At 39.9% G+C, this 12,744-nt stretch overlaps 1 long non-coding RNA gene across 1 annotated transcript; it reads right to left on the bottom strand.

The window, feature by feature from the left end:
* Positions 1–293: 293 nt before the first annotated feature.
* LOC122969916 lies at positions 294–10,968 on the bottom strand. The gene is made up of 3 exons (XR_006399116.1): positions 10,756–10,968; positions 7,621–7,741; positions 294–2,840 (listed from the first exon to the last, which is right to left on the bottom strand). It is a non-coding gene; the product is annotated as an uncharacterized LOC122969916 (long non-coding RNA).
* Between the last annotated feature and the right edge of the window lie 1,776 nt (positions 10,969–12,744).

Below are 12,744 nucleotides of genomic sequence, written 5' to 3'. Positions count from 1 at the left end.
ATATGTCTCTTAATGGCACACGCACCATTATAAGGGAGAAATGTTTTGTACTTTTTGTCTTAAATGAGGGCAGACATCTCCAATAATGTCCCACATAGTTATGTAATGTTTTCAGCTGCAGTGCATGTATTGATTTCTTTTGCTAACATTGTTTTACAGTGGTGTTATTTGCAGAATCCATTGATTGCAGCAGCAATTATTATTTTATTATCTGAGTTTATAATCATAGCAATAAAGCAGATATGACTTGATTTACGTGTTGTCAACCTACTATTTGCACTCCTAAACAACGCTGAGATAACAAAGACAGTTTTATTATTGTCCTTATTTAACAATGCATGGTCAAGTCAATACTTAGGCTACTCATACCAATAAACTGCTAAAGAGTAAAAACAGAGAAATCCAAAGAGGTGGTAGAGTTATTGCATACATTGCATTTATCCTGTCTTCACACTTTTCAATCAGACAGGAAAAAAAGAAATCCTGCCCTCAGAGTTATCTGTCTCTGCAGCAGTCAGACATACAATATATGTTAGTGTGTACTGAGTTATAACAGAAAGATAACCTTTGTTTAGTGTTAAATGGCATAAAAAGAGGAAACGTGTTACAGTCTGATCATTCAAGGTCAGCCAGAGCCTCTCGTTGGGAGTGACATAACCTTTAGCACAAGGTAAACATCCATCACCCTGCAGGACCATTGCAACACACATTTACTGTAGTCTATGGTGTGTGTGTGTCCTTCAATCCAAGGGAAGCATTACTCACTTTGAAAGAGACTCCGATAACCCGATAAAACAGCCTGAATATATAGAATTACACCGCAATACGAGAAGTGAATGGTTTTGAAATCATGGAGGATACAATGATTCTTTCATTTTAAGTAATAATAGAAAAATCCCTTCCTCCTCCTCTCTCCAATCCATCTTTCTGTCTCTCCTCCTTCTAATTCAAATATGTATTATTGAAACGGCATTAATTGATATAAAATGAACCCCTCGCCCTCTAATTGAAATATGCTTTATTGAAAATGGCATGAATATAGTATGAATCTCTCTCCTTTTTACTTCTATGAATATTCATGGGTGTGTGTGCGTGTGTGTGTGTGTGTGTGTGCGTCCATTGGCAACACAGGGTTGCCACGGGAGACAACCCATCGAGCCTGCCCTCATCCTCTCATCCCTCTCTTCTCTCTTTCATCTCTCCTGTCCTCTGTCACCATCTGACCATTTATCCCCTCACTCTGGAGCTGTTCTGTGTTTTACTTTCCTCTTTTCCACTTTTGTTTTGATTCATTTTGCGTTGAAAACAAATGCAATCATCACTTCACTTTAGTTTTTGTAACATGAATGAATAAAGAAATAATTTGAGACTTGTTAACGTGGATATTTTTTTACAGTTCACTCTTATAATAATAAGGGCAGACTGTGTGTGTGGATCACCACACCTAGCTGTGATTTCAGGCCTATTCCCTCAGCGAGAAGTGATACAATCTTATTCATGCTAATTGATGGGCAAGTTGGCAGCTTGGTAATGAAATTCAAACCCCCATTCATGTCTGTGTGTGTGTGTGTGTGTGTGCGCGCGCGTGCATGTGTGTGTATGTGTGTGTGTTTGTGCGTGTGGTGTGTAATTCTGCGCGATGGCGGCCTGTAAACTGTCTAATTGACCTTTCCACGCTCCACAAAGGACGGCTCCTCTGCCCGCCTCCTTCCGGGTGCTGTTCCCTCCCTTCTCCTCTTTCCTCCATCCTCATTTTCCTTCTTTCTCCCCTGATGCATCCGCTCCCCCTGTCCTTCAGTTTCTCCTCTTCATTTTTACTCACCTTTGTCATTCATTTCTTTGTCATCACATACAGTATGTCTGACATCACTGATCTTATCTTAAGTTTAGAAATGTTGCATGTAACTTCGTCTTTGGGAAGCATGTGTCTTTATTTAAGAGGTTCTAGGCTACATATTTTGTTTATTTGTTTTTCTGTTCATCAGTCCATATTAATACAACTTTGGAGGGTCATGTTTTCAGTGGCATTTCTAAAGCCACTATGTGTAGAAATGTTATTTTTTAAATTATTTGTGCTCATCTTTGGTTGTCATGTCGTGTTATGTTATGTAATGTCATAAAATAGTGCTGGAGATGACAGGAAAAAAAGGAGAGAGAGCCAGATTCAAACAGGGGATGTTGCAGTTCACAGTCAGCATCTTAACCCCTAAGCCATAATTATGTAGATAATTATAGCATCTTTCAAATTTCTCAGATGGCATACGATTTTTTGTTTGCAGAAACATGAGACAATACCGTCATAACTTGGATAACTCCACCACAGAAGCTGTTTTTGAAACTACCACTGGGTGGCGCCATAGTCTGAAATTTTTTAATTCTCCACAGGGGCTTTAATGTTTTAAAATTTAACTTGTGAACATGACAAAATGAGTAAATTACCTCTCAAAGACTTCTTGGATAGCAGGTGATGCGAGATTGACCAGCAACATGACAAAATGCTTGAAAGTTGAAAATCTGTACATTTCTGTAAATGAGGGTAAAACTGTCCGATATGTCTCCTGATGATATGCCAAAAAACTGATTTTAACTTAAGAAAGTGATGCAGTGAGAGTTTAGTATTTACCAGATGTGGATAAAGTTCTGTGGAGGAGAATATCTGGTAAGTCCATTTCCTAGATAAAAACTAAACCAAAGTGTTGCTTGGAAGTCATGTAGATTCTTGGAGAAATTCTTGAGGAAAGTTTGCCTCCAGTCTTCATCTTTATGGAGGAAGTCGAGGTGGAGAGTTGGTGTACAAAGCATCTGACTTTGATACTCAAGGTCACTGTTGCATCCCAAACCTATGGCCAGACAAAAAAAATCATATTGGATGATTCTACAAAACCCCAGATTACATTCAATCACAATGTCTGGTTTTCTAAAATATCTGTACACAGCAACTACAGTATGGTCAACAATAGTTAACAGTTGTGGTTATTGGTTAATAAATATAAAAACGTTAATTGTAAGTTTGTAACAGGATGTGAACTGCAGTGAAAGTTTGATGGACTACACACCCACCCACTATCCTGACTTCTATATCTTTCCACTTTCTCCATATAGGGAACCCTTTGTCCTGCATCTGGCATTGGACATAAATCAGGAGGTACACAATCATCCAATGTGAACTGTTTTGGAAAACAAGCATTTTGTTCCTTGTAGTTGTGTTCCCTCCATATTTGGTCCATATTCCTTACTCCTCTTCTCTGTTCTTCCTCTCTGCCTCTCCTCCCTTCCTTCTCCTCTCTTCATTTCCCTTCTCACTGGCTGTCAAGGGTAGTGAAGTGTGTGTGAGGGAGAGAAATGATGAGTGAGTGTCTAGGAGACAGGAATGTTGTCCTAGCAGCTAATTAACAGCACTGATGACTAAACACAGTGAACGCTGTGTGTGTGTGTGTGTGTGTGTGTGTTTGTTTCAGTTTTGTCGATCGATCTGGTCATAAGGCTCAATCACTCTACTGTACACAATCAGTGTAAGACAACTTTTACTGTCACCTTTTCAGCTTTCTATCCTGCCTCTGACTGAAATGCAGTGACCTTTCAAAGAAGACTGATCAGATTCCTCTCATCTCTCCTTTTGATTGTAATGATTGTTCTTCTCTCCTCTTTTTACTCCTCCTCTCCTCCGTCTATAGCGATGTAATGAGATTAAGGAAAATGTCTTGTGATGACCTTGTCATCACGGGTCAACATCTGCCATTTGGTTTGATGGCACAGATTGAAACTGGAAGTCAGGCAGTGTGAGTCCAACCAGAAGAATCCAGAGTTTATATGCGTCATGAACTGACAAGCATGTGTCATGGGCATAATGGGTGTTTACTCATGATCATTTTACTCTGATTGAATTCAATGTTCTCGTTCCAGAAAGGCAGGGGGACAGGAGCAGTCATTTCACATAGATTAGCTGACAGAAAAGCTTGAGATAGAAAATTGGTTTGCTGATAAGAGAAACCATTCCTGAGTAGAAGTGTTTTTCTCAGTCTGCCAGATTTTAAAATCTGCAGTGAAACCTGCTTAAAGGAACTCATAATGTACTAAAGCCTGGGACACACAAGAGGATAATGAGGACAATTTTGTGCTCTTCCCTTTGTTCAACACATGTAATATTTATGTAGAGTGGAAAAACTCTCTCTTATACCCAAAGCATGTGAAAGACCAGTAACCAGTGTTCTGGGTGAAGTTCAGTCTTGTTCAAATCTTCTTGTGTGTGTTTTATTCAAAATAGCAACTGGTCTTTGTCTGGTGTTAACTATGGGTCTCACATTTTTAACCCTGAGTCCTCTACTGTGTGCCATAATACAACCGATAACATCATTTTGTTAGATAAATTCATATGCTTTTCAAGCTCCATGCCCGCATTTTGTAACACAGGCTTTCTGCCTTTAGTCTCCAAGCCCCACCCCATCAATGGAGCACCCCTTTAAATCCATAAACATGCAAAGCTCATAGTGTGTCCTTGAGAGCTCTGGATGTGACACCACAGTTGGACCTGTTTGTTCCGGTTCTCTTCTCATGTCACCAACATGCACCGGGCTCTACATTGGTTTCAGTTCATTTAGGTCAATAAATAGATGCAGACAGAAACTAAATCAAAATACTTCAGGGATGATGGTGATTGTTCATTATCCATCACAATTATCAGTATTCCTCTGACAAGCTCATATAAGGTGAGACCAGGGATCCGTTTTACTAGAAGCAATTTTTGAGTACTGCTTGCAACCATACAACAAAACAACCTGTTTGACAACCTGTAACAGTCACAATCAGCACTGACAAAAATGCTAACAGGACCTGCTTGTTGTTTGAAAAGGTGTCATCTAGGTAGTGTGTGATATTCTCACTGTGAGAAGAGAAGGTTATAGGCACTTTGTCACATCATCATCATCATCATCACCACCATTATTAAAGAGATATTTCCATCATCATCATCATCATCATCATCATCATCATCATCATCATCATCATCATCATCATCATCATCATCATCATCATCACCCCATCAGCAGCAGCAGCAGCAGCGCTACTGTTACTGCACCAAGCAGCACCAGTCTGCTGGCAGCAGGTACCTCTACCTGTTCACTTTATGCATTTCTTCAGTTTTGTATTTCTCTACCCTTGTTGAATAAATGTGTTTAATCTTTGTTATGAAACCTGCCGCACTGCACCTGCTACATCTTTCCTGGGGGCTTACTGACACATACAGATAAGTGGTCTTTTTGTTTATAAGTTATGTTTGGTTGTTTTTTGGCAGGGCATAAAGCAGTGAGGTGAGGCCCTGAACTTTTATGGACCATGAGCAAGTTCTCCACTGCATGAAAATCAAAGCTAAATATGTCATGAGTACAAAATACAGAATATTGGCAGCTTCAGTCGAAACATATTGACATCAGTACTAACCTAAGAATGCCATATTACCATAGACTTTCTTTGCTGGTTATTAATTTTACAGTTTGAACTTTTTTCTTTTTTCTTCTTTTCTTTTTTCCAGGCAACTATCGACTCTCACCTCTCTGTAGATGGAGTTTGCTGGTGGTAATGACCCTGTCTTTAAGCAGACCAATGGATGTACCACCTTGGGCACTGAACCACTTAATCATGTGGGGGACAAAAAAAGGGAGCAGACAGGGAAGAGATAAAGTGTGGGGAGGCAGGGAGGGGGCGGGTTAGGCAACCATGACGATCACCTCGAATTGGACAATGATTCCACTCCAGTGTCTTCACATGGAAAAGGAAGAAGGGGGTGATAAGAGAAAAAAAAGAGGAAAGGAGGGAGAGGAGAAGAAGGTAGTCTGACAGATCCTTAATTAGCTGTGGTAATGAGAAAGAGAGGAGAGGGGGAGGGAGGAAGGAGGGAAGAGATGAGGGGAAAAAGTGAGGAAACAGTAGGATCCTTAACATCTTACTGCATCCGCAAAACTTCATTATACATGATTCAAGCAGAGGTCATGTGTGCAATAACTGACCATTCACTAATCCTAGCCCGCCTTAGCCGCTACACCTGTCAATTTGCAATGATCACAGTGGTATCAAAAATGTGTTATTTTTGTAACAATGTCTTCTTGATTTCAGACAGAGGTAGACCAAAGCAAGCGTCTCATTTTTAGAAAAACAATTGTCAATTTTGTCAGCTGAAATGGTAACTGTCACTGGCAGATTTTAGCAGTGGTGGCTAGCTGATTAACAAACACTCCATGTAGAAGACAGTGAAATAAAGAAACAACATTGTTTTTGTATTGCAGTGTAAAGCTACTTAGTCCTACTGTCATAAGTGTGATAAGGAATAATATAAGACCACATTGTTGTTTTGTTCTAACATAAGCCTGATTCACTGTTGAGCTTAAATACTTGTTCATATTTTCAAACACTGTGTTTTCACACTTAACATTACGAGAGTAGGATTAGAACTGAACTATGTGTTTGGCACACGTACAATAACATTATCTCAACTCTCGCTGGCTGTAGCTGCTAGAGTGTAAAAGAGTGTAAAGCATTGGACTCCCATACAGTGGGGAAATAATGTTTTTTTTTTGTAATGTCGTTTGTTTTTATGCAAACTGTAACTGTTAGTTAAAGCCCCCCTGTGCTCAAAAATACATTTTTCTTCTTGTTCCTACAATTGGATGTTTGAGCTTCACCGTGCAGAATGATGTATGTGCAGAGTTTGTTTTCACATTCAGCTACTGAAAGTGGAAAGTTTCTCTGTTGAGAATATATTGAAAATATGATTTTTAGGGGCAGGCATACAAGCAGGATTTGTGACATCACAACTAGTTTGGAAGCTGATTGTGGCCCAGTATTCAACTTAAACAAGTGTGATGTGGAAACGTGATCTTTAATGATCTGCTCCTTGGCCCTGGAAGTAAAACTTGGGTATTAGCCAACTGTAAGGTAGTAAGATAGTTATCTGGACATGCTAACAATTGCACGTTAGCATGTCTCTGCCGCTTACAGCGCACATTTATGTTCTTGTGTTTTTGGTTTTAGAAAGGCTAAAAAAAGACATTACCCTCAAAACATTTGTGATATGGAGCATTTCTCATACTTCAGCTCCATGCACACTGCCTCAGAATGTAGACAAAGCCAAAACATGACAGACATGTTTTGCCTAGTTACAGATAATCACTGTTTAGGGGAGGGGTTTAGCAAACAGTCATTTACAGATTCTGCTTTCATTCAGGTCACTAATGTAACATTATTATAATGTCAATATTATCAATATAATGCAGGATTATGGCAATGTCAACACAGTATATTGATTATTTTTTCATTGTTTTTATAGGGCAATATTATTGTAATGAAATTATTCACGTCACCATTACAGTCACAGTAATGTGATGCCATATGATGACAATATCCTAAAAAAGTATTATATTATAAGGCAACATGTTCCTGTCTCATGGATTTACACATGAACACAAAATGCGCACACACCTGTTCACACACTTGCTTTCCATCTCCCTGGCTTGTCTATTTCCAGAATGCCCCCAACCTGCACACACATGTCACTGACACACACACACACACACACATATAAACCTATCTCATACTCAAACGCATGTGAGCACACTGGCACACACATACCTGTCACAGGAGAACACGTACATTTCACTGCCATGACTACCATGAAGCTGACCCAGTTTCCATGGCGACAGAGTCAGGGTTGGTTGCTGGCTGCTGATCCCCAGGACACACCCATGTTTCACTAATACACGGGGAGAGAGAGAGAGAGAGAGAGAGAGAGAGAGAGAGAGATGAGAAGTGAGACAGAAAGGTGCAGACAGAGGAATGGAGCGATGAAAGAGTTGGAGAGAGGCAAATGGAGAGAGGATGAGGGATGGAGAGAGAGTCATCAAAGTGTTTTTATGTGGTGAAGAAAAATAATCAGGTCATCCACTCATGAGTGGAGGGAGAAGTACCCAGTAGCAGTACACCATTAAAAGTAAAAATCCTGTGTTTTCAGTGAACCGTATCTAAAAAAAATTTACTTATTTAGACGAGTGGTTTCTAAAGCACCCTTAAAACTCCCCATGTCACCAACATTTGTATAAAACTCCCTTCTTAACCTAACCATGCAAAAGCTCCTGACATCTCAATATATTTGCATGAAAATTGTTCATGTCAAGTGGCAATTTGTTTGTTTTTGTGCAAATGCATGGTGGAACTCCCAAAGCTCCCAAGGTAACAGTATAATTGCATTAAAAACTCCCTACATCACCACACATTTGCATAAAAAACACCCAGTGTGACCACAATTAACTCTAGTTATCATCTACCTCAACACATTTGCATATAAGATAAAACAGCAAATGTGTGGTTACAGGGGAAGTCTGTGTGCAAGTATTCGTGACATCTGGAGTTTTACTGTAAAGCAGATTTCAATAGGGATTCACCAATCTGATTGGACGGATCAGTGCAGGCGCACATATTGATCCTTTTAAGCGCATCAGGTTTACAATAGTGATCTGTATTCAATAAACTTTCCTCATATATGTCGTTATAAAATTCAATGTCTCTGCTCTGCGGAGTTATATATATATTCAGACAGTTTTAGTACCACAGCAACCCCTGGCCTCATGCAACTTTACATTAAAATAATTCCACTGAGTTCCAAACGGTGAGATATACAGATTTTACTGAAAAGGTTGGACACCATATTGGACACATTACATTAGAACAACCAGAGAAAAGGCTGCTCTTTCATTTTCTTAAAAAAAGTAAATGTGTTCCTTCCTGTGTCACAGCTCATAAACCTGGTCTAATAATAATCTGATATGTTTTCAGCAACTCGCCACATTTTACATTAATGTTTTTTAAATTACATTACATTATTATTTTCATGGAGTACATATTTATTTGGTTTTCAGCGATCAGCCAATAGTCAATTTGCAGAAACCTACAATATATGTTGACACAATGTTTAAATTAATTGACTTGACTTAATATTGGCTCATAATCATGCATGACAGCTTGGCTAGCAAACTAAACAAAACGTATAACTTCCTATAAGTAATTAATGCAGTACAAAGAGCGAAAGAAATCTATTCCAGTCATTTCCTCTTTACCCAAACGTCTGTCTGCTCTTTTCTACTACAGCCATGAAACGGCTTCAGTGGCAGAACAAAGTTGGAAATCATTTTCTATTCTTGTAGATATAAATGTATTACAGCAGACAGAAGGTGATCTATGTTACAAAGGCCCTAAAATAACTGCTGGGGTAAAATTAGGCACAGATCGCCGCTGGCACCGTAGAATAGAACAGAATATATGAATGAGAGCGGGGCTCTCGGATGAGCAGCCAGTCTGCATTGACTATGACAAAGATAACAGGTGGTGGTCATTTGTGGTTTGTTTATGTGTGTGTGTGTGTGTGTGTGTGTGGATGGAGAGTGAATGAGAGAGAGCGAGAGGCGAAGGTGACAGGGATTTTCACTTCAAAGGCAGGCAGGAGCGCAGCACAGATTAAAGCACACCAGGAATCAAAGAGCCTCGGGTGGTAGGCAACACACAGGTGTCCCCCATATGTATGTGTGTGTGTTTGTGTGCTTGTGCATGATTGTGTGTTGTAGAAGTCCGTCTATTTTTACCACTTATCTCTCCCAACACCTCTGTTGGTTCTTGCTCTCCTCGCTTTGTGTGCGATTCAGGACTTTCAATGTGGAGCTGTTGTCGTCTGAGATGAAGGAATATCTCCCACAGACGAGAGCAGCTCTTTGTGTGTTTGACCTTGTAGATGTCCACAGGAGGAACAACAATTGAAGAACTCTTTACAGTGTGCAGCATCCTTTTGTGCACAAAGAAACACTACTGCCACTACTGGTGCTCACAGTCCAACTACTAGTACTATTACTCCCACTCCACTGGTGGAAGAAGTCTTAAGATCCTTTACTTAAGTCAAAGTACCAACACAGCAATACTTTAAAATGCTTTATCTGCAAGTTATTACAGTAATGCATTTGAAATAAAAATACTTCCTGATGAATTTAGATTCTATGTTTTCATTCTCAAATTATGTCCTTTGTATAAAAAAAAAATGTGTCTAACCGCAAAAAACTGGTTTGCTTTCATCCACAAATAATGCAAAGTGAGGATATTTTTTTTCATTATGTCTTGTCGTTGATGCCATTATGTCATCATGCACTTTACTACTGGATGAAAAGAGGGTGAAGAGAGAGAGAGAGAGAGAGAGAGAAGATTACAAGGAGTTTGAGATGAGGGGAAGATAAATACAGGGAGGAAAAAAATGTGAAAGGATGAAGGAGAGGCAGAGAGTCCTTAAACAACACACGTTTCAAATCAGTATTTTTCTCCACTCGCTCCTGACAGAGCTGACACGTCTCCTGCTGCAGTATGTGAATGTGTGTTTTCACACCAAGATAGAGATGTGGTGCGAAGGAGGGGACACCTCTAACACACAGTCAGACACAGATAGATAGATAGATAGATAGATAGATAGATAGATAGATAGATAGATAGATAGATAGATAGATAGATAGATAGATAGATAGATAGATAGATAGATAGATAGACAGTGCAAAGATCCATGGGTAATGACAGAAGAGAGGAAGCCACTTTAGACTATTGACATTTACTTTGTGTTTCACCTGGTAAGTGAAGTGTGCAAAAGTAGCATTAGGGTGAGGGAGAAATAGGGCGGACAAGTGTACACACCCACGTGCAATCACACACACACACGTACGCACACACACTCATACGCACTCTCTGAAGTGCTTCCCCCTATCCAGTGCAGAGTGGTAACCATGCAGACAGCCATTAGAGTCCCTCTGTCCCTCCCAGTGGAGAGTGCCCGGGCGTGGGCCACAGGGCTGAACCTCTCAGCCTCCCCTCGCTGTCGGCCACGGCTCTCCACACACCCACTCACCACTCCACCGCCGGGAGAAGAGTGTGTGAACTCCATTTACTGCCCCAACTGCTAAAGTAGTATCATGCAATGCTAAAAGTGTCCCCGTCGCTCACACTCACAAGGTGCTTGGCACTTGCCCCACCCCCTACTCCATCATCACCCCACCCTCCCTGTATTTCCCCCTTCTTGACTGTTTTTCAAGTATGCACACACATAGCCACACACACATGGGTAAACACACACACACACACACACACACACACACGCACACACATAAATACACTTACGCAAGCTGACAAGTGTCTGCTCCAGCACAGGTTGCTATAGCAACACGGTCAGCAGCGTTCTTGCTCTTTGGCTTCGCTGAGCATGATAGTGAGACTAGTCAGTGTTTGAAGGACACACTCACACATGCACACATGTATTCCCTCCCGACACACACACACACACACACATGAAATCGTGCAATCACATTCACAGAGTGTGCATGTTTCACCTCACACAAATACAAGAAAACTGTTTTCTTTTGCACATGTGACGTGTATGATGGTGTGAGTTTCAGTCATTCACTTATAATATTTCTGGTGGTCTCAGAGGTGATTTGGTGGCTGTAAATTGTTTTACCATGATGAGAGACCAGCAGTGCAAAATATCCCATTGATACATACTGACATCTACAGCACAAACACTGTAAATGCATCAACAACCTCAATGACTTCTTAACATGTGCATTATATGACCATAAGTATGTAGACACCTGAATATAAACCCATACAATACTGTGCAAAGGTTTTAAGCACTTTAGATGTTTAGATTCTTATCAATTATACAATACTATCGGTGAGTCATACAGAACTATCTTCAGCAAGAGGAAGAATAAAGAGTCCTGCAACAGATGGTTTGGCCCCCACAGCCTAAACATTTTGCACAGTACTGTATGTGATTGAGTGTCTCATTCCGAGTCAAGTTCTTCCACATCAAACACAGGCAAACATTTCTTTATGAACATCGCTTTGTGCATTGAGGCATTTTCATATTGAAGAAAAAGAAAGGAGCTTCTCCAAACTGTTGCCACAACGTTGGAAGCACACTATTGTCTGAAACAGGGGTCAGCAATTAAGTCCTACCATGGGCCAGTTTTTCTCAGCACTGTATATTGGGTGGCCGACCTTGCACAGACATGGGGCAAACAGCCAAATATGTTTTTAATATGTTAAGCTGTTTTGCTTCTTTATTTCTTTTAATTCATTCACGGATCAAATTAATTTCATAAAACAGTTTTAGGGTTTTATCTGACAACAGATGGCATAATTCCCATTAGTAAATGAGAGCTAACAGAGTTACAGCAGCTTATGTTAATACTCATTTGGCAAAAAAATGACTCATAAACATGAACATACATGAGATGAGACATGTAACTGAAACAGTGTCCTGTTTCATTTACAGTTGGAGCAAAGGGATTTACATGAGCTTTGTGTTTATCTACCTGTTAAAGATGTAATTTAATCCATAGAAGGGAAAACTTCTATGGCCTGTGGGTCATAGAAGGGCCACTATTTGCCTACCATTGATCTAAAATATCATTGTATTTTGTAGCATCAAGTTTTAGCTTAATTGGAAATAAGGTGTGTAGCCCAAACCATGAAAAACAGCCAAAAGTAGACAAAAGTTACAAATTCTTTTGGCCTGTAGCAACTTTTTCTTTATTTTATCTATAGTACATTAAAATTAATGAATATTTAATTTACACACATGAAAAGAAGATGTGTGTAAGTTGTACATGCACACACAGTCCCAGGGCAAAGAAAATTCAGCACCATGGTCAGTGACAGGCACACTAACTG

The sequence above is a fragment of the Thunnus albacares genome, chromosome 19 (assembly GCF_914725855.1).
Source record: "Thunnus albacares chromosome 19, fThuAlb1.1, whole genome shotgun sequence".
NCBI lineage: Eukaryota > Metazoa > Chordata > Actinopteri > Scombriformes > Scombridae > Thunnus > Thunnus albacares.
The sequence above is the reverse complement of the archived record's forward strand: the minus strand, read 5'-3'. Positions and strand labels throughout refer to the sequence as shown.